Here is a 20,277-nt window from a genome sequence, read left to right as displayed (position 1 = left end):
GTCCAGACCCATTATTTTTCACCTGCCCACTAATTTTCTTCTTCTTTGGGAAAAGGGAAGAAGCTCAAGGCAGAAGCAAGTTGAAGGGAGGCAAAATTCGAGCTCCCACTAGGGCCTACAGATGTACTGATCTCCACTTGGATTTTGCTAGGTTTTTAAAACGTCCTTTTCCTCAATGAAACAAGACAAAACCAGAGAGGGTGACAAACCATAAGAGATTCTTAATCTTAGAGAAAAAACTGAGGGTTGATGGAGGGGAGAGTTTGGGGGGGGGTGGCTAGGTGATGGACATTGGGGAGCATATGTGTTGTGGTAAGCTCTGGGTGTTGTTTAAGACTGATGAATCACAGACCTGTACCCCTGAAACAAATAATACATTATATGTTAATTAAAAAATAAAATAAATAAAAAACAAAAAAAATAAAATGGCTTTTTCCTCAAATTTAATTCCAATAGAATGTGTACACACCCTGATGCCATAGCATGACAGTGAAACACACTTACTGTCTGAAGATAATTTCAGCAAAATTATTAATATTATTCCAGAAGAATGATGTTACCATTCAAACTTAATAATTCATTCCTTCATTTATTTAGTCACATACCAAATATTACTGCCCACTATTTTGTGCTAGCAAATTCTAGGCAACAGAAATAAAGTATGACAGAGACTTTCTGCTAGAATTGCTATCTCACCAAGAAAAGGTATTGAGCCTAGATGGAAAATGGGAGGCTGGGTTGGCTCACAGTAAAGGATGGGTTGACATAAAGCTTGGAAACCTAAGAAAAAATGGGAACGCATACAGCATTAATGGTGAAGACTGATTTAGGAAACAAAGATGCATTTTAACCTAAGCTTCAGTGCAAATGTTCAAGACTGCATGGTGAAAAACAGGTCTTAGAAATGGCTGCTACAATTTTTGTAAATTTGTGAGAGTAAGAAGCAATTCCTAAAATAATGCTATTCATAAGGAAAAATGAAAAATGTTCTATGGGAAGTTTGTTATGTTTCTGCTTTCATTAGTAGAAGTTTTGATTATATCAGAATTGATGTTAATAAAAAAATTAGTCCCATACCCACCCTCAAGTCTGTCTCATTCTTATGGCTATTATCCCAAAGCACCCTTCAGCCCCTAAGAAGGGTAAAAAAGGTGTGAGGCAAACCATGACTGGCAATGGGGATGCATCAGCTCATTCTCTGGCCATGACAATATGGGCACTGATTTCCTTCAAATGCTCCTCTGGAATTTGAATAGCACCCTAGCAAAGTACACATGTGACCAATTCAGCACAGTGAACCATCACAGAGTTATTCATTCATTTCTGAGTATTTTATATTAATTGTACAAAAAAGTTATAACTGACATAAACATCTTATCACTCATCCCTCATTTAGCTACAGACAAGTTTAAGGTGCCCTGACCAATGTAGCATCATAGTCCACAAAGCAATGTAAAAAAGCCATGAATGTTCTCAAAAATAGATCTTGAATGGTAAGGCAATAAGAAATATGCAAAGGAGCTGAGTCAATCATTTATAGAGTAGTTACTAAATAAACAAGAAAAAACTTTGCATTATTGACACATCAAAGGACAGAGTTAAAGCCATTACTTTGTATATAACTCAGAAAGGAGCCTGGTCTACAGATTTCCACAAACCCAATTTCAATTTATATCCAAAGGTTCTAACACTTAGATACAGGTGTCTTTCCATAGCTAGTCATTGATTTGAGAAAGAAATGATCTCCACACTTTTTGTCCACTACAATCACATATACTCCCAAACTTCTTTGCCTTCAATCTCTCATTCTTGATGCTTCCAAATTCCTGACCAACCAGCCAAGCTCTTCCAAATGCCCAGCAGTCCAGGAGCATTTATAACTCAGTATACTTTTCCTCTCATTCCAGGTTATGACCTCACAAATTGGCCAAAGCCATGTTGATTAGGAAGGTTTACCTCCACGCTCTTTCAGGACCATCTCCAGGCAAAGATGGAGCATAGCTTAATTTTCAGCCCTCAAGGGTTAGAGTAGCCTCTACACTCCAGGCAAAGATGGAGTGTAGCTTAATTTTCAGCCCTCAAGCCATCCCAACCACAAAGCAGGCCCATATTTTTAATTCCAACTCTATCACTTGGGTGTAGATTATACTCTGCAGGGTTATTAACATGTGTCGAGGGAAAAGTTCCAACAATAGTAGGTGACTTGGGGCTCCATAACAACCTCTTTGATACTTATATTCTCTAGGCTAGTTCAGGCCCAATCCTGAATAAACCACTTCTATAATACCATACTTTACTGATATTCTTACCTGAATTTATGACTCGGTAGATGCTTTCTGACTATACAATCATTTGAGGTCCCATGTTAGGTGCATAGTATCTACTTAGGGGCCAGTACCATAGCAGAAGTTGCTTTTCAGGTGGTAAATCTTTATCTGAGGAATATGGCATAGCATTATTCCAGAACCTTTAGGATTCTATGCTGCTATAACTCCTCTAATAGGGCTTTAAAAATTCAGAGAAAGTCTTTATGTACCAGAGATACCCACAACACAATAGAATCTGTTGGTTTGTATGCCCTAAGAAGTAAGGCCCAATGGTATCGTAGCTCAAGTCTCTTACACAACTCCCTCTTACACTCTGGGCCACTTTCAAAACTGTGGTTCTTTCCCCAAAGATACAGACGTAGTAAAGAGAAGGGCCATATGCACCCCAATGTTCATAGCAGCATTGTCCACAACAGCTAAATCGTGGAAGGAACCGAGATGCCCTTCAACAGATGACTGGATTAAGAAGTGGTGGTCCATATATACAATGGAATATTACTCAGCTATCAGAAAGAACGAGTTCTCAACATTTGCTGCAACATGGACGGCACTGGAGGAGATAATGCTAAGTGAAATAAGTCAAGCAGAGAAAGACAACTATCATATGATTTCTCTCATCTATGGAACATAAGAACTAGGAAGATTGGTAGGGGAAGAAAGGGATAAAGAAAGGGGGGTAATCAGAAGGCGGAATGAAACATGAGAGACTATGGACTATGAGAAACAAACTGAGGGCTTCAGAAGGGAGGGGGGGTGGGGGAATGGGATAGACTGGTGATGGGTAGTAAGGAGGGCACATATTGCATGGTGCACTGAGTGTTATACACAACTAATGAATCATGGAACTTTACATCAGAAACCAGGGATGTACTGTATGGTGACTAACATAATATAATAAAATGTTAAAATTAAAAAATGAAGAAAAAAAAACTGTGGTTCTTTCAACACACCAACAAATGATTTTTTGCAGTATTCTCAAATCTGGTATGTACTATCTCCAAAATCTGAAGAGGCCTGCAAGTGATGTGCCTCTTAGTGTTTAGGAAGCACCAGGTATAATAACACGCTCTTTGCTTTGGAGAGGTCTCAGCATATGAACACAATTAAAAACTTAAGTAATATAGCATGTCTTTGAGTTTTTAGAGGGTTTATAACTACCATCTGGCATGCAAGTGTATTTACAGGGGCACTCCAAGAACTACAACTTCTGCTCCAATAGATATGATGGCATCAGTATGGTGGGACCACAGAGATGGCCCACAGAATATCCAGATAATCAAGTCCCCTACAGACTATATTATCAAAAAGAGTGTAAGACCAACAAGCATATGAAGAGGCATTCAACATCACTAATTATTAGGGAAGTGCAAATCAAAACCACAGTAAGATTCACCACTGAGACACCTCCTATCAAAAAAAGAAAAGGAAAAAAAATGAAATAAGTGGTGGGGAGGATGTGGAGAAATTGGAATGCTTAGGCACTGTTGGTAGGAGTATAAAATTGTGTAGTCTCTATGGAAAACAGTGTGGCAGTTTCTCAAAATTTAAATGTGGAATTACCACATGATTCAGTAATTTAACTTTGAGTATATAGCCCAAAGAATTGAAAGCTGGATCCTGAGAGCTCTTTGCATACCCATGTTCAAAGCAGCATTATTTGTAATAGCCAAGAGGTGGAAGTACATAAATGATTCCATTTGTATGAGTACCTAGAACAGGCAAACGCATAGAGACAGCAGACTGGTGATAGCCAGGGACTGGAGAGGTTGCTGGTAAATGGGGAGTCACCCCTAATAAGTATGGGATGTCTTTTGGGGTTCTAAAATTGATTATGGTGATGGTTGCACAACTTCATGAATACATTCAAAACCACTGGATGGTATAATTTAAGTGGTGGAACATATGGTATATGAGTTATGTCTGAATAAGTGTTCACAAAAAAAAAAAAAGTATGGGAAAGTTACTATGGTCCTACAGCAAGAATACGAGTGTATATGCCTGCTGTGGTTGTTGCTGTTTTTTCTTTTTAATATACATTAATGCATTATAGCTAGTGTACTTGCCAGTGAGAGACTGTGCACCTCTAGTATACTGTCCGTTAGAGAGGTTTTTCCAATTTCAACAGAGGGCCTTGATTTAGCAGACTAACAAAGTGAATAGCAATTTTTATTTCTTTATCTCTGAAATAAACCCCACCTGACCACCATTTCATTATAGCAAAGCCCAGTTCAGACTAGTAGCCAAACTAAAAAGTTTATTTGTGATTTAGAGCTAATGACCAATGTGAGCAGCTGAATATTCCACTAATGATAAAACTCTCAGACACTGCAGAAGTCAGGCAAAGAAATCTATTTTTGGGAAACAGTGCTTTTGTTTCACAAAATATAATCCATAATACTAATGAATATCTCTGTCTATTCACGAACTATATCATAAAATTGTGTACGAGTATATATGCAAGTGTGCATTTACTTTTAGTTAACACTTCATCCTTTTCCAAAGCTGGGAAAAAAATGAGATGGAGTAGCATATCTTTGCACTTTCAGCTACCACATTATAAACCACATGGCAATAGGTTATTGTAAAGATCTGGCATGGAATGTGTATATAACTTAAAAATTCCCAGAATGAAGCAACCCAAGACAAGTTTGTTTTAAATGCTTTCTAGGTCCTAAAGCAAACTTTGAAATGCAGTATGTCATCTTCAGAAATTATTTCCATTTGATTAAAAAAATCATTGCTATCAATTTTGCATTTTCCTTAATTTTATCAATTCTCTTCTTTTAAAATGTTAAGTGAGATGGAATATGATACGAACTTTGCCATCATTTAAGAATCAAGATATGACTGTCTACAAATCAAGACCAAAGAAATGCTTCTAAAAAGCTTTTGAGACCCTCTTTATATTGACATCTCAACTCTAGGGATACCTGTGAGGAAAATTTTTCTAATTCTCATCTCTCTCCAGCCTGTTTTATCTTGCCTAAGTGAAGCACAGTGTTAAGCAATTAGTCAGGTAATTTAGGAAAAAAATACACACACAAAACACATCAACTATGTAGGACTGTGGCTTTGACTTTGAAGGTCACAGAATGAAAGGCATTGTAAGGGTAATTATTTCAATTTCACTCTGATGGAGACAATGAGGGCAATAAAATGTTAAGCTTTTTCTGTTTTTAAGAGGCCAAAATGAATGTAGAATTCAGGGTGTTTTTGTGTGCGTGTGTGTATGACACTCCTGAAAATTGACCTTCAACTTTGAATATCTCTAAATTTTAGATTATTAAATGCTACTTAGGTATTTCTAACATTGTCCATATTCTTCTAATACAGTTTCTTCTTAACATCACAGTTAGAAGCAGACAGCTGGCTGACAGTTCCAGAGATCCTCCTACTCTAATTAAATAGGAGATTATTCTTTTCAATGGTCCATGTTGCTGTGTTTAATATCAGCAAATGACATTCATGATGACCTTTTATACTTCGTGACAAATAGGATTCCAGGAAGCCTTCGAATTACCCAATGTAATAGGTAAAATGCCCTCCACATCACAGTAAAATAATTAAAGAAAAAAAATCTTCATTTCCAGGTGTTAGTTTTGCCAAAATAGAGAAATTCTGAAATTGCTTCCATGTGTGTATAAAATAAATATTAAATACTTATATACCCAAAGAGGAAAAATTATTAATAATATTTTCTCTTTTTAGTCTACTTTTCTATATTTTGTTTTTTATTTTAATCATGTATAAGTATTACATAAGAGGCCAGAAGTTTTGATTTTGCGCTTTATTTTTCTATTGGGTAAGCCCCTGTGTTCTTTTTGAGTTAATTAATCATTAAATAAAAACTTAAGACAATGATGTTTTAATAATGGGAATTTCCCCTTTAAAAAAAAGATTTGTAGCCCATTCTATGTTCCCCAATAACATTTATGTTTCAAATCTACTAGTTATCTCTCGGACCTTATCTTATTTGACCTAATAACAATGTTTGGCATTGGTGATCATTTTCTGCATAAAGTACTTTCTCTTTTGTCTTTCAGAAAGTCACTGGATTTCTTCTACATTTTTGAACACTTTTCTTAGTCTCTTTTTGTTGGTTTTTCCAGACCTCTAAAATTCTCAGCCCTTGCACCTTTTCTCTCTGTAAATTCATCTAGTCTCATGTTTTAAAACACCATCTATATGCTGATTATTCCTGCCTTTATATCACTGTTTAATTCCAGAACCAGGTATCCAATTGCTCACTCAACATCCATGTGGATGTCCAGTAGAGATCTCAGACTTGTTGTATACAAAATTGAGCTCTTCTATCTTTCCCAACTCAGTTTATAGTAACACTATTTTAGTTGCTTAGGCCAAGACATTGGTACCAAGTTCAAGTCCTCTCTAAATTTCAAAACTCACTCTGGTCAGTTATCTATCCACTGTACCCTTAGTATACAGATTTCCACTGCTATCCACAGGTAGAGCATGGCTATGAAATTTTTCACAAGCCAAAACGGTGGTATAAAGCAAGAAGCAATTAATATTAATTTATGAGGAAATTTTTTTTAGTGTTTTCAGACTCCAAAGATGACCTCTTTTAAGCTTTTCTGATACCTTAGGACATATCTTGCTAAGGAATACACAAAATAAATCGAGACAAAGCACAGATGCTCACAGACACAGTTCAAAGCTATGGCAAATTCGTGCTGAGATGCTGAGTGTAGTTCCGGGGGAAGGAGCTTGGTGGTGCCACTCTTGCTGCTGGAGGTTTGCTGCAAAACAATTGTTCAAGGCTACTTTTGCTTTTGTCTTTTTTCCTGAAAGCAAAAATCCTCTGAATTTCTTTTGGTTAGCAAAAACATAGGTACTAATATAGGTCTTTTGTAAAAATGAAGTGGCTTAATGCAAACTTTCAAAAAGCAGGGTATATACCTCTATTCAGAATTCTATCACTTCTAATTTGACCACCATCACTAGTTTGGCCAAAACCACCAACCATCCTCACCTTCTAACTGGTTTCTTCAGTTTATCTTCATTATAGCAACCAGAATAGTGTTCTTCAAATGTGAACCCGATATCCATCTTCTGGTCAAAATTTCTCAACGACTTCTCTTATCACTGAGGAAAAGCCAAAATCCTTATAACTGAAAAGGCCCTACCTGATCTGGCTGCTCCTTAATTTTCTGGCTTTCTCTCCTGCTATGTTTCTCTCCTTTGTTCACTCTGCTCCTGGCTGGTTGGCTTTTCTTGCTGTCATGTTTTTTTCCCTTTCTTATATTTGGTAAGACATTTGCCTAAGTTCTTCTACCATTAAGATTATTTAAAATTCACATTTGTGAGTATTTTCCTCTTATATTCCCATTGCTATTTGCTTTACTGGATCTTGAAGAATTCTTTAAGTGAAGTGACAGTGCTCAATACAGTACTGCCACCAAGGCAACTGCCACCAACGCTTCTAGTAAGCACCAGTAACTCTAAGTATACAAACAGATCAGATATTGGAAAAGCATGTAAGAATTTTGCTAATTCTCTTCAGAAATGTCAAGTATTTTTTGATAGGTCTTATCTTTACTTTCAAGGAAAATGTTTGGGAGACATACAGTTGAACCAGAAATATATATAATTGGAGGAAACTTAGACCATATCTAAGTAGCATTGAATTTGAGCTTCTATTTCTTTGATTTTTTATTATAATGTCATTCTTTTTTTTTTTTAAAGATTTTATTTATTTATTTGAAAGAGATAGAGACAGCCAGCGAGACAGGGAACACAAGCAGGGGGAGTGGGAGAGGAAGAAGCAGGCTCATAGCGGAGGAGCCTGATGTGGGGCTCGATCCCATAACGCCGGGATCACGCCCTGAGCCGAAGGCAGACGCTTAACCGCTGTGCCACCCAGGCGCCCCTATAATGTCATTCTTTATGTAACAAATTCTGAAACCAATTCTGATTGCATATAGAACATTTACTATTTTTTTCATCCTATTTTAATGTGCCTTTTCTTAGATGAGCTTCTTTATATTAAATCTAAGGATTGGTAATTAACAGATTACCACACTTCTCATGAAAAGTATGCTAAGAAATAGACATTAAGTTGTCAAGCTAAGAAATTCAGCTTGCTGTCTTTATGCATCTCTGATAGCCAAATAATATGCTTTCATTTTCCCCCACAAATGATGTCAATCCAGAATTTTAAATTCTTGCCACTAAATTCGTAACTGATCATTTAAAAACTAGAAGTCATTAGAAAAATACATCTAATAAAATGAATTCACAAACTCTTCAAACTCTAAGTTAATCCAAGAATTTTACAATTTACTATAAATGTTGCAAAAATCTCCAGGGTATGCAGAGGGTAAACTAGACATCTGGAACAGAAGAATAATTATGGGAAATATTTAAAAAGTAATTAAATCTCAAAATCTATGTGTTGATGAATGACTGCTTTTTCCTGTCCCACTTTAGCATTTGCATCTGCATAAAAATCAATGCTTCACAGGATAATTTTTTTTAGATGGGGAAATGAAATAGCTATAGCAAATGGAAGCATACCTCTACTGTTCAGAACTCTAACAATGATAGTGGCCTAGCTGGGTTTAACAGTGTTTCCTTTATCATCTTTCTTTACTCCTGAACAATGTGTACAATGACTATCACTCAGCTTTAAAAAAAAAATTCTATGCTTAATCTTTGATATTTAGAATAAAACAAATCTTTGAAGATCGTATTATATCCCATATAAAAACTTTGTGTTAGTATTCTCCCTATTCATAATTTCTAGAAACATACACTGTGGTATGGCATATGCACATAATACTTCTCAGTATGCCAAGGCAGTTAGCTTGAGCTTACATCTCTATTACACAATTAAGGAAGTTTAAAGAATATCAAAGTTTCTCTACTCTCCAAAACGGGTAGGCATTAAGCATGATGTTGTTATTTACAGTCATTACAAAAGGCCTTTTTAAATTTTAAAAGCCTGCCTTCTAGAATTCAAAGTCCTCTTCTACTCAGCTTCATCACACAACCATGCCTCATCTTTCACCTCAATGGAAGCAATCATCCATTGCTTATGTTAGTCACGTCCTTCAAGAAGCAGACCCCAAGTTGGGAGTAAGCACCAAAAGATTATTAGGTAAAAAGCAGCTCGGAAAACAAAGGGAATGGAGCCAGGAGCCATCTGTCTGCAACACAGGTCTGACTTATGAAAGAGAAACAGAAGGAAAAAAAGCTGCTTAGACTGTAACTTAGATCTGTGGATATTTAGAAGGGCTGGGGGGCCTCACAGAGCCAAAGTCTGTCATCAGAGCTGTGTCTGGTCTCCCAGGAGTAGTCCACCTTACCATCCCTGCCATGCTCAGTTACTGCCTGACAGCAGCCTGTGGGAAGTGTATCCTCAACATGAACACGATGATGGTTTTAGGGCACAGTTGTTGGGGTGGTCAATCCATTGGGCTTCCCATAGTCAGAGATGTGCAAAGTGCATTTTCCTACACTACGGAAATGCTGATACCACAGAATCTCATAGGAACTAAACTGAAGATTTTTTTTCCCACCCAACAGAACACTGTGCTATATAGGCAGCCGGCTACTGGATAGATGGTAGATCGATTACATAGAGAGATGATAGGTAGGTAGGTAGATATAGATTAAAAGTGTGTCTCTTGTCAGAATCTTCCATCAGAACCTCCCAGCAGAGAAACCCATTTGTTATTAACAGAGCTGACAACTGGAACTAATTTGTATAGCCAATCTCCTTTTGAACAACCCAGGACAACTCTTAGTCCTTAAAATACAGGTGAGGTGGTTGAATTTTCCTGCAGTTTTGTTGTATAAGGGAAATCACTAAACCCTAGGCCAAAAAGAATAACTCAAAATCCCCCTCCTCACCCAGTCCCTTCTAGGCTTTTCCTGTCAGCCAAAGCCTCATCTGCAATGGCACTCCAAAACTTTCTAGGTCTTCTCCCAAATTCTGGCCTCTCTCAGGCTGTAATATTTTTTTTTTTTAAGATTTTATTTATTTATTCGACAGAGATAGAGACAGCCAGCGAGAGAGGGAACACAAGCAGGGGGAGTGGGAGAGGAAGAAGCAGGCTCCTAGCAGAGGAGCCTGATGTGGGGCTCGATCCCATAACGCCGGGATCACGCCCTGAGCCGAAGGCAGATGCTTAACCGCTGTGCCACCCAGGCGCCCCTCAGGCTGTAATATTTTAAGTTATAATGCTATTCGATTTTCAAGAGTTAATCAGTTTCTTAGATTATAAAATAATGCCTATGATTTTATATATAAGATTTATAGAAAGGTTTTAAATTTGCTAATAAAAAAATCAGCATTTCACAAATTTTATCCATCATTGGTTAAATGGTTAATGTATTGTTTTTTAGATGTGGATTGTGACTATTATTTGCTAGTAATACTGCTAATAGCATACGGCTTAAAAGTTATGTATATTTCCCTACAAGGTTTATTTTCTGGGATTATTTCTGAGGCTAGAGCATGTCAAGTGTTGCATCTTGTTTTCCTTCATTAATCAGGGGTAAGGCTGAAGGTCATAGCTAAGTAACAAAACTCACTTGGTGGAAAATACCAGATACACAGACATAATCATAATGAATATAAAATTTGCTTCTAAGAGTGAGCCTTTATTATCCCAACCTAAAAGTGGTTGTAATCCTCTTCTATCTTCTGTTTAGGAGTCATATCCTGAATTTCATGTCTATCCTCTATATAGTCGACCATTAGGCTGATCTATAACTGCTGTTCATTACTTCTTGATTAATTAAATCATTCTGCATTCTAAATGAGGCCCATATAGTTTTTTTCCTCAGAAAAAGTCTCATTATGTTCTTGCTCAAAAAAAGTCAACTAGGATTGGAGAATGTTGGCATTGGATGCACCTTGTCAATTATCCTATTAATCTGTTCTTGGCATTCATTCTCTCTGTATGTTCTCCGTATCTTATTTCCATGTGATGGAGATTGGGAAGAATAAAGTGTAGTTCATCTTCTGCTTTGTATTTCTAATAACAAGGAGTTCCTCACTAAATTTCTATTTTTCATACTGTGCTTTCTTTTTTTAACCTGTAATCCTTTCATTTTCATTAATTTTACTTATTTTCTGGTATTAGAGAAAGTTTGTTGTTATTTCCTTATGCGTTATGGCAACCCATTAGATATCTGAAAAGAGTGTTTATATCCCCTTTTAAATTTGTTTAACATAAAAGGCAATTTTCAGTTCTTACCACCATTCTTCTTGTTACGATTTCTAGACTAGTGATTTTTCCCATTAAATTCTTATGAATTCCGGTTTGTCATTTGAAAGTGTCTCACCTAGATGAATGCTATGATTCCAGGAATACAGGAACTGAATTTGAGAAAGAAAATATGTAGTCTTCGTGATTATACTACCCAGCTATCAACACTTGAGTAATTTTGTGAGTGGTTACATTGGGTTGAGCATGGATAACCCCTGACTGGAAAAGAGTATTTGAACCAAAACTGCCAAAAATAGCGTCATCAGGAGGGGAGTAGAAATCACAACCGTGCAGAAAGGCTAATGATTCAAGCCAGTTTAAAGCATTAGGATAATGCACTGTGGGGTGTGTGTTTATGTATGTGTATGTGTGTGAGATTTGCAAAATCATAAATCAGAAAGACCCTGAATAAATCAAAGGAATTGGAGATTCATTAGAACAGGGAATTCTTCGTGGTTATTTTGTGTGGTGCCTCCTGCCCAGCTCCAGTGCATACCTACAAGAAGAAAGGTATTTTTTTGTGAATGTACCCAATTTGGGAGGCTTTGTGTCATGAGCCTTCAGCTTTGCATTTAAATGGTATTTGTTATCTCCATTTCCTTGTGAGATCATAAAAGCACCTATGTTTATACACCTTTCTCCTTGCTCCAAATTCTATAAGCACACCTGATTTTGTGTGTGATGCCCAAAGTGTTATACTGAAAAGAGACTGAAAAAATCAGAAGTAAAGTAAATCATGGCTGAAGAATTCAGTTTGATCAGTAGACATTAGGGGTTACTACGGGGAATGTTAAGCTATTTTTTATTCCAAACTCATTGAGAATAAAATATATAACAGGGCTTTAATAGTAGTAGAGAAAACTTAAAACAGCCAAATAAAGATATAATTAATTAAGCATCCACCATTTACTTAGTATGTTGCTAGGTATTTGTACATAAATCATGCTCTAAGTGAAATATTACAACCACCATTTTGTGGAAGAGGAAATGGCCCCGTAGATAATTAATTCAAGTGCTCAGGATTACACAAGCTATAACTGATAGTCAAGACAGATTAAAATCTGTGTGGCCCAAATACTTGTGGTTAGGCTACTATGCAGTAACAACATTTCCAAAAATACTCCCTTTTAAAATTTTAAATACATTCCCAAAAAATCTATTTGTCAATGTATTGATAATGATGCATCAAATTAGAAATTTCATATATTGGAACTTCCTGAGACCTCTTTTAAATTCCATTATTTTCTTATTCTAGGAATCACCTCTTGAATTGATAACTGTGTTCCAAAAATGGCCACAGAAATTAAAAGTTATAAGTTAGAATTTGGAAGTTATGAATTATAAATGAAAAATGAATTAGGCTAAGTCCTAATGTATTCTATGTGAAAAAAACCTGAATTATGTTAGCCTTTATCATAATATAATCAGGTAGATAGATAAAATGATGTTGAGGGAAAATTTTTCCAACTCAAGAAGAATAATTTTCATACATAAATTAATGCCAGGCAGTTATCTAGCCAACATAATAGTTTAGATCTGTGGGAATTGGAAGAGAAAACATCAATTTTAAAATGAGACAATGAGGAAAACTTCAACCAGAACATGATATCAAATAAAATCTATTTAAAAAAAATGGAATACACTAAGAACACAAACTATTAAAAAGGAATGATCTCATTTTTTTAAGGTTTGATATTCCATAATCTTGACCATTTGGAATATGAGCTCCAGAAAAAATTACCTCCTAGCAATAAAATGATGCATTTAAAGTTTTTGTGGTTAACTCCTAGATGAAATCTTCAAAGAGATATTTGCACACAATTCTGCAAAGGCAATTACCTCTTTTCCCTGGCCAGAGCACATTGAAGGGGGATGAACTAGTGAGTGCAGAAAAAAGTAGTTAGTTGTAAAGCAGTTTCAAGAAGTGAAAACCTACAGCCTGAAATTGAAGTGAGAAGATAAAAAGCTGCTGAAACACAAAGGAACTTTGTGAAGCACAGCCATTTATTATAGGGTAAACAGTTCTAAATTCCTCAATTGCCCCTGGGGATATGTAGGTGCTGAAGGAAGGAAATTCTGAAGGAAATGTGCTCATATTAATGTCCCTGTGTCAAAAGAAAAAAGTAATTGTGCTCAGTAGTCTCTGAGCACCATAGGTCACTTTGAGTACTAAATAGAATTAGTCACACTTAATATTGACTATTCAATTTTTCCAACAAGGTATACTTTTTTTTTTTTTTTTTAAGATTTTATTTATTTATTTGACAGGGACAGCCAGCAGAGAGGGAACACAAGCAGGGGGAATGGGAGAGGAAGAAGCAGGCTCATAGCAGAGGAGCCCGATGTGGGACTCGATCCCATCAAGCCGGGATCACGCCCTGAGCCGAAGGCAGACGCTTAACGACTGCGCTACCCAGGCGCCCCAAGGTATACATTTTTAAGAAGAAAAAAAAAATCACTTTTTCCTACTTTGGTTCTTTCCCCATCATTTCCATTTGCTCTTCTTCTTCTTCTTTTTTTTTTTTAAATCACTTTCCTTGCAGTCACTTACCTGCTCCGCCTTCCCTCCTCCAGTTCTATAGCTATAACAGAGCATAAGGAACTCCAGGAAACAAACAGACAAACCTATCCTTTCTGTGATCAGCTCTTCTGTCAGACAAGCTGATGCCGTAAATCTCTCAAAAGACAAATTTGTCAGTTGTTACTGAAACAGCATGTGAATTCTATTCTCAGTGACTCTGCGAGAACACAAAGAGCTTAGGGAAAAGTTAAATTTTAAAGTTACCAATATGGGAAATGCATTAGAAAGAATCAGGTCAGAGAGGCAAAAACTCAATTATAATCCCCTAAATTGAGACAGTGAAAATCTCAACTGACCCAAATTTCTTGGCTCCTACAACCAGCTACATTTATATTTGAAATGAGTTGAAACCCGAGCTGTGCTGGCAGCCTAACACCTGCTCCCTCTTTTCCCCTTGGGTGGCTGAAGTAATTACCTACCTTTACCTGTACCAGCTTAGGATCTGTGAAATGTTGGTCATGTAGAGTCAATCATTCCCATATTCTAAGGTGCCAAATGATCATCTGCTAGTCAGATTGCAACACTGCTGGCAGTCGAACCAACCAGTTCATTTCATTTTCGAGTCTGGTCATGCCCAAATATTTGCTGGCCAATTAGTATTTTGTTTTCTACAGTATATATCCTATGGAAAAAATTATAACTTAGCTGAACTGTACTTTCTAAATATAAGATTTTTAAACAATTTTTACACAATTTTAGAAATATTCTCAATTAGGCCTTTGAATATAGTCATGCTGTCTTTAGAACAAACACGTACACAGTGGAGAATACTGCTTCTCTTCATATGCGCACGATTATGCCAACTCTGTGGAATATTTATCAGATTAACCATGGCAGACTTTAATTTATAGTTCCGACCTCAGCCATAAATCTGTCCTACCTGGGTAAAATCATGAACAAGGGCAGCAGCCAAGTTATAACATCACTATATATCACTGGGAACAAAACATCTAAGCAAAGAATTTTGGAACTTTGTTTTTCGGTTACACACTGAATAACTAAGAAAAATCCCTACGTTTTTCCTATTCCATTCCATATTCCATATTCTTGACTAGTGGAATAGTCAGAGGATATTCTGTGGCTTATACTGACTGTGCAAGCATTTTTTTTCTTCATCTGGAGAAGATACAAATGGACTCAACAGGCTAGAACATGGCTGTGCATAAATAACGAGGATGAAATGATAGAAAATCTGAAGTTGAAGAGTAGAAAATACATGGAATTCATATTATGTCATCTAAAACTTTTTTTCTAAAGGACATGGTAATATATCTGCTGAGACAAAGAGAATTGTGTTGGATTTAGATACTTGAGGGAAGAGCCATTTAAACAGGTATTTTGATGAAAGGAGAAACACATGAAGGGGTACAAGTTGGTCATGAGTTGTTAGTTTAAACATATAACTGTTTTGAGGCTCAATTCTTTAGCCAAAAAACAGGCAAATGGGGCTGTATTATATGAGTTAAATTTTTTTAAATTAAAGATTTATTTATTTTGAAAGAGAGAGAAAGAGAAAGCATGCAAGCAGGGGGAGGGGCACAGGGAGAAGGAGCGGAATCTCAAGCAGATGCCCTCCTGAATGTGGAGCCCATCGCGGGGCTCTGTTCCAGGACACTGAGATCATGACCTGCGCCAAAATTAAGAGTCAGATGCTGAACTGACTGAGCCACCCAGGCACCTCACAAGTTAACTTTTTACTACTAAATTTATTCAAGCCACTGGTACACTATTATGTCCCTTAGATAGTATAACTATGGATAGATAGAGAATGCTGAAGCAATGTAGGGTAAGGAACTCAACCATTGGAAAATATGTAATAGGTGTCCATCATTATTCTAAGGACTTTATATTAATTCAGTCAATTAACAACTCTCTAAAACTGATATAATTTTATATAACGAACGAAAGCACAGCACAAAAATTGGCCTCACATTTACACATCTACTTTAGTAAAAGGCAGTATTTTGCATGTAGGAAAATGTGGAAAATGGGTCAAGTTACAAAGCTACACACGAAGATAATCAAATAGTAGAGAACAAGGTTTTTAATATATGATTGTTAAACTGAACATTACATCTATCCTTCCTATACCCATTGGTATTAATATTTTGAAATAATGTATGTGTTTAAAGTAGTTATTAGAAAAAAATTTAAAATACACTCCTACATAAAAATAAAAAATGACAGCTGCTAAGGTGGAGTGTGAACTTAACCCCCTTGGAGATGATTTTCTTAATTTACAAAAGAGGAAGGACAAGGCTCATTTACTGAGGCTTTTGTGAGGAAAAGCTAATTAATTATTATACTTTGAGCATTTGAAGTGATTACTAATGAAGTGCTTTCAAATATAAGCGGCTAAATAAAAGTTTAAAATGCCTAATGAAATTTGAAACTTTTAGTAAAAACTAAATACATTGTTATTTTTAAATTGTTTATATAAATTATTTTGATATTTTTATGCCTCTGTTCTATTAATTGCAATACTGTGTATAGATGAAGATTGTAACAGCTGCAAACATAAAACTGTAATCATGATGCTTTACCATCAATTATACATAACAAAAATATTATATAATATTACATAATATATCATATGTATAGTATGGTTATGAACAAACTGAATGCTGTGTCCTCCCCAAAATTCATATGTTGAAACCCATTCCAAGAATGTGAGGATATGAGGAGGTGGGGCCTTTGGAAGGCCTTAGGATTAGATGAGGTCATAAGGATGAAGCCTAATGACAGACTTAGTTTTATGAGTCACAGAGAGCTTGCTTTCCTTCTCTGCTCTCTGCATGTGAGGGTACAAACAAGTTGGCAGTCTGCAAGTCGAAAGAGGGCCCTTTGCCAGTATTCAAGCATGCTGGCACCCTGATCTTGGACTTTCATCCTCCAGAACTGTGAGAAATAACTTTATGTTGTTTATAAGCTATCCAGTCTGTGGTATTTCTTTACAGTCCAAACTAAGACAAGTTTTATATTTATATTGACTCATATGTGAACTGAATACACTAGATATCTAACTTTGTGAAATAGAGTCGATACTTTAAACAAAACTTGTTAGTTTACAGAGTAGCTTTTATATTCCAAAGTCTGTAATACGAAGACAGATAATCATACTTTTTAAAGGTGCTTACTGTCTAGTGTTTACTGAGATAAAAATATCTTTTTTGTGAGCTGAGAAAAAGGAGAAGTGAATAATAGAGCATTTGGGATATTTTATATGAGCAAAACCAAAATAATTTTTATTACTTGAAACATTATGAATCAGGAGGATACAAGAAATAATGGGAGTAGATTTGGAGTGGAGGGAGTCAGTGGATAAACACACAGAAAAACAAAAGAGGGGAAGTCCATATTTTCATTCATCCATCCACTTTTTTTAAATCCACCAAATATATTTCAAATACCAACAATGTACCAGGAATTAGGTTCAGTGTTTTAATAAAGTTGACCCCAGGTACCAATATGAGCAAAAAAAAAAAAAAAAAATGGCTTGATGACATCAATATAAAGGTGAGTCAGGCTAAACAATACCTATAGAACAAAACCGGTACCTGAAAATTGTCTCCACATTCAAAGTTGGCCTATGCCAAGACCTTCAGAATCAGACAACCTCAGGTATCATCTTAGCTTTGTTCCCTAAACCAGTTAAGTGAACTTTGATAAGTAATAAGTCACTTATTCTCTATGAGTCTCAAGATTTTCACACTTGAAACATGTCTCATATTTTCTTGCCAGAATTGTTAATTAATGTTAAAGAGTATTCTTAAACTTATAAAGAGTGAGAGCATAGTATCAGTCCCTCTAAACTTTTATAAAATTAATATTTAATATGTACATTTACAAAAGGAAGGAACATGTTATCACTATTTTTTTTTTTTTTACAATTTTAACCTAAGTTGTTTTATTTTGTGTAGTACTAGTGGTATAAGAAAGTTATAAACGGTATTAGTTATTTTCCCACAGTATTTATATTCTTTCTCAGTCTGGTTATTATTTCTTTTAAAGAAAGGAATGTTGATAAGAAAAATAATATCTACTCAAACAAAATATCCAAATAAGTTCCAATGTGAAATGATGTCAATCTGGCAGGAGGTTTCTTATGAAGTGACTCTCTTTCTCTACTCATTCTTACCCTATTCAATTTGCATATTGACTTACATTAGAAACTAGTTGACATCTTTAATAAAAGTGTGGTCAGCAAAAAAGGTGATAGAAACAGTAACTACTTAAAGGATTCAGAATTCAGAAGAGATACTATTAGTTTAGGAGGATGTCCTAATTATCAAAAGATGGAAAATAAACTGTAATACTGGATATTATAAATTTATTTCTGTATCTGTGTTGCATATACTTAACCAATGTTTATAGAATAAACAACATAGATAAATTACATTTATTTGTGCTTTAAATTTGTGATGCATTATTTATGTGCCTTCCTTGTATTATTCTCATATTTTATCATTGTAGCAACTATATGATGCAATACCATTATCCACCTGTTGTAAATGAGGAAATTCATATAGTGAGTTAAAAGAAAACAAATGTGCCCAAGGATATGTAGCTAAGATATTTCAGAGCACAGTTTGAACAAAATAGTCTGGAGCCTAAGTCACACATTTGAAAATATTAGGGGATGTTATGTGCATGAAAGGTAGTGTAAGAAGTTCTGAAAACTTCTACATAAAAGCAATGAGAACATTGGCAAAATTTGTCAAAAATCAACATTTTCAGAACTCTAGAAAATAAAGTATTTCAGCATTCTGGGATACATTAAAAAAATCAGAATCTCAGTAAGAACAGCAGGCATTTTGACTTTGTAACTTATTCATCCCCCTTTTCCAGCACGCACCTGTTATAGATTGAATTGTATACCCTCAAATGATATTTGAAGTCCTAACCTCCAGTTCTCTTAATGTGACCTTATTTGGAAATAGAATCATTGCAGATGTAATTAGTTAAGATGAGGTCATATTATAGTAGGGCAAGCCTTTAATCTAATATGACTGGTATTCTCATAAGAGAAGACACAGACAGATACAAGGGGAGAACGCCATATAATCACAAAGGCAAAGACTGAAGTGCAACAGCTGAAAGCCAAGGAATAGCAAGGACTGCAAAGCACCAGAAGCTTGGAAGAGGTGAATTTCCGTTACCGATTTCAGCCAATGCCTTGATTTCAAACTTGTAGCCACCAGAATTGTGTCATAATAAATGTCCATTGTTTTACCCACTCATTTTGAGATCCTTTGTTATGGCAGACCTAGGAAATTTATACAGCACCTGGCAAAACAGCCCTAAAATACATGAAGCAAAAACTGTCACATGACTTCCAGTTTCTTCTGCATGTAGGGAGCTTAGAATTCACCACTCTGTCCTAACAAGTAAAAAGCTGAACATACTAAAAATCAACAACTCTTCTTGGATCCTTAAGAGAGAGGAGAATACATGATAAATTGCTGCCCAAAGATTGGAGGGACTGACAAGCAAATACTAAAAACAACAACAACAACAAAAAGTCAACTTACCAGAGCAGAGACTCAGAAGCAGAAACAACAATGGGAACCAGTGTGGGGGTAGGAAATCTTGAACTGTAACTGATGAATTGCTGAAGCTCAATGTGGACAACTGTGAGAGTTAAAAATACCAGAATGATTGACTAACAGGAGGACCTCCATATTGCTGTGAGATTTGCCTTAGGAAGTCAGCCAGGTTCCCACAGTGAATACTGGAGAAAGATCGCCTCAGGCTTCTGGCAAGGAGAGGACAGAGAAACCATTTTGAAATATACTAGAGCACTCTGTTCCTCTTTAAAAAAAAACTGACCAAAGACGAAACTAGTTAACTAGAACTTAAGCAGCTGGGTATTATCAGAGCGTAACTGACATGGGTAAGGGAATTACCCTACTCCAGGTGATTCTCCTTCCATGTGGGAGAAAAGAAATACGTGACTGTAGCCCACTCTAGCCGCCTGTCTCACTTAAGCAGGGAGAAGAAAACCAGAAACTCGTGAAGTTCACAGTGCAGAGGCCTAGGCTGAGACCTAAAATCTAAAAGACTGAGACCTACTTACAATAAAGAATGCTTCCCATCCCGCTACATCTCACCATCACATTCTACAGCTATT

This window comes from Ursus arctos, unplaced genomic scaffold, assembly GCF_023065955.2.
Source record: "Ursus arctos isolate Adak ecotype North America unplaced genomic scaffold, UrsArc2.0 scaffold_4, whole genome shotgun sequence".
Taxonomy (NCBI): Eukaryota; Metazoa; Chordata; class Mammalia; order Carnivora; family Ursidae; genus Ursus; species Ursus arctos.
The sequence above is the reverse complement of the archived record's forward strand: the minus strand, read 5'-3'. Positions refer to the sequence as shown.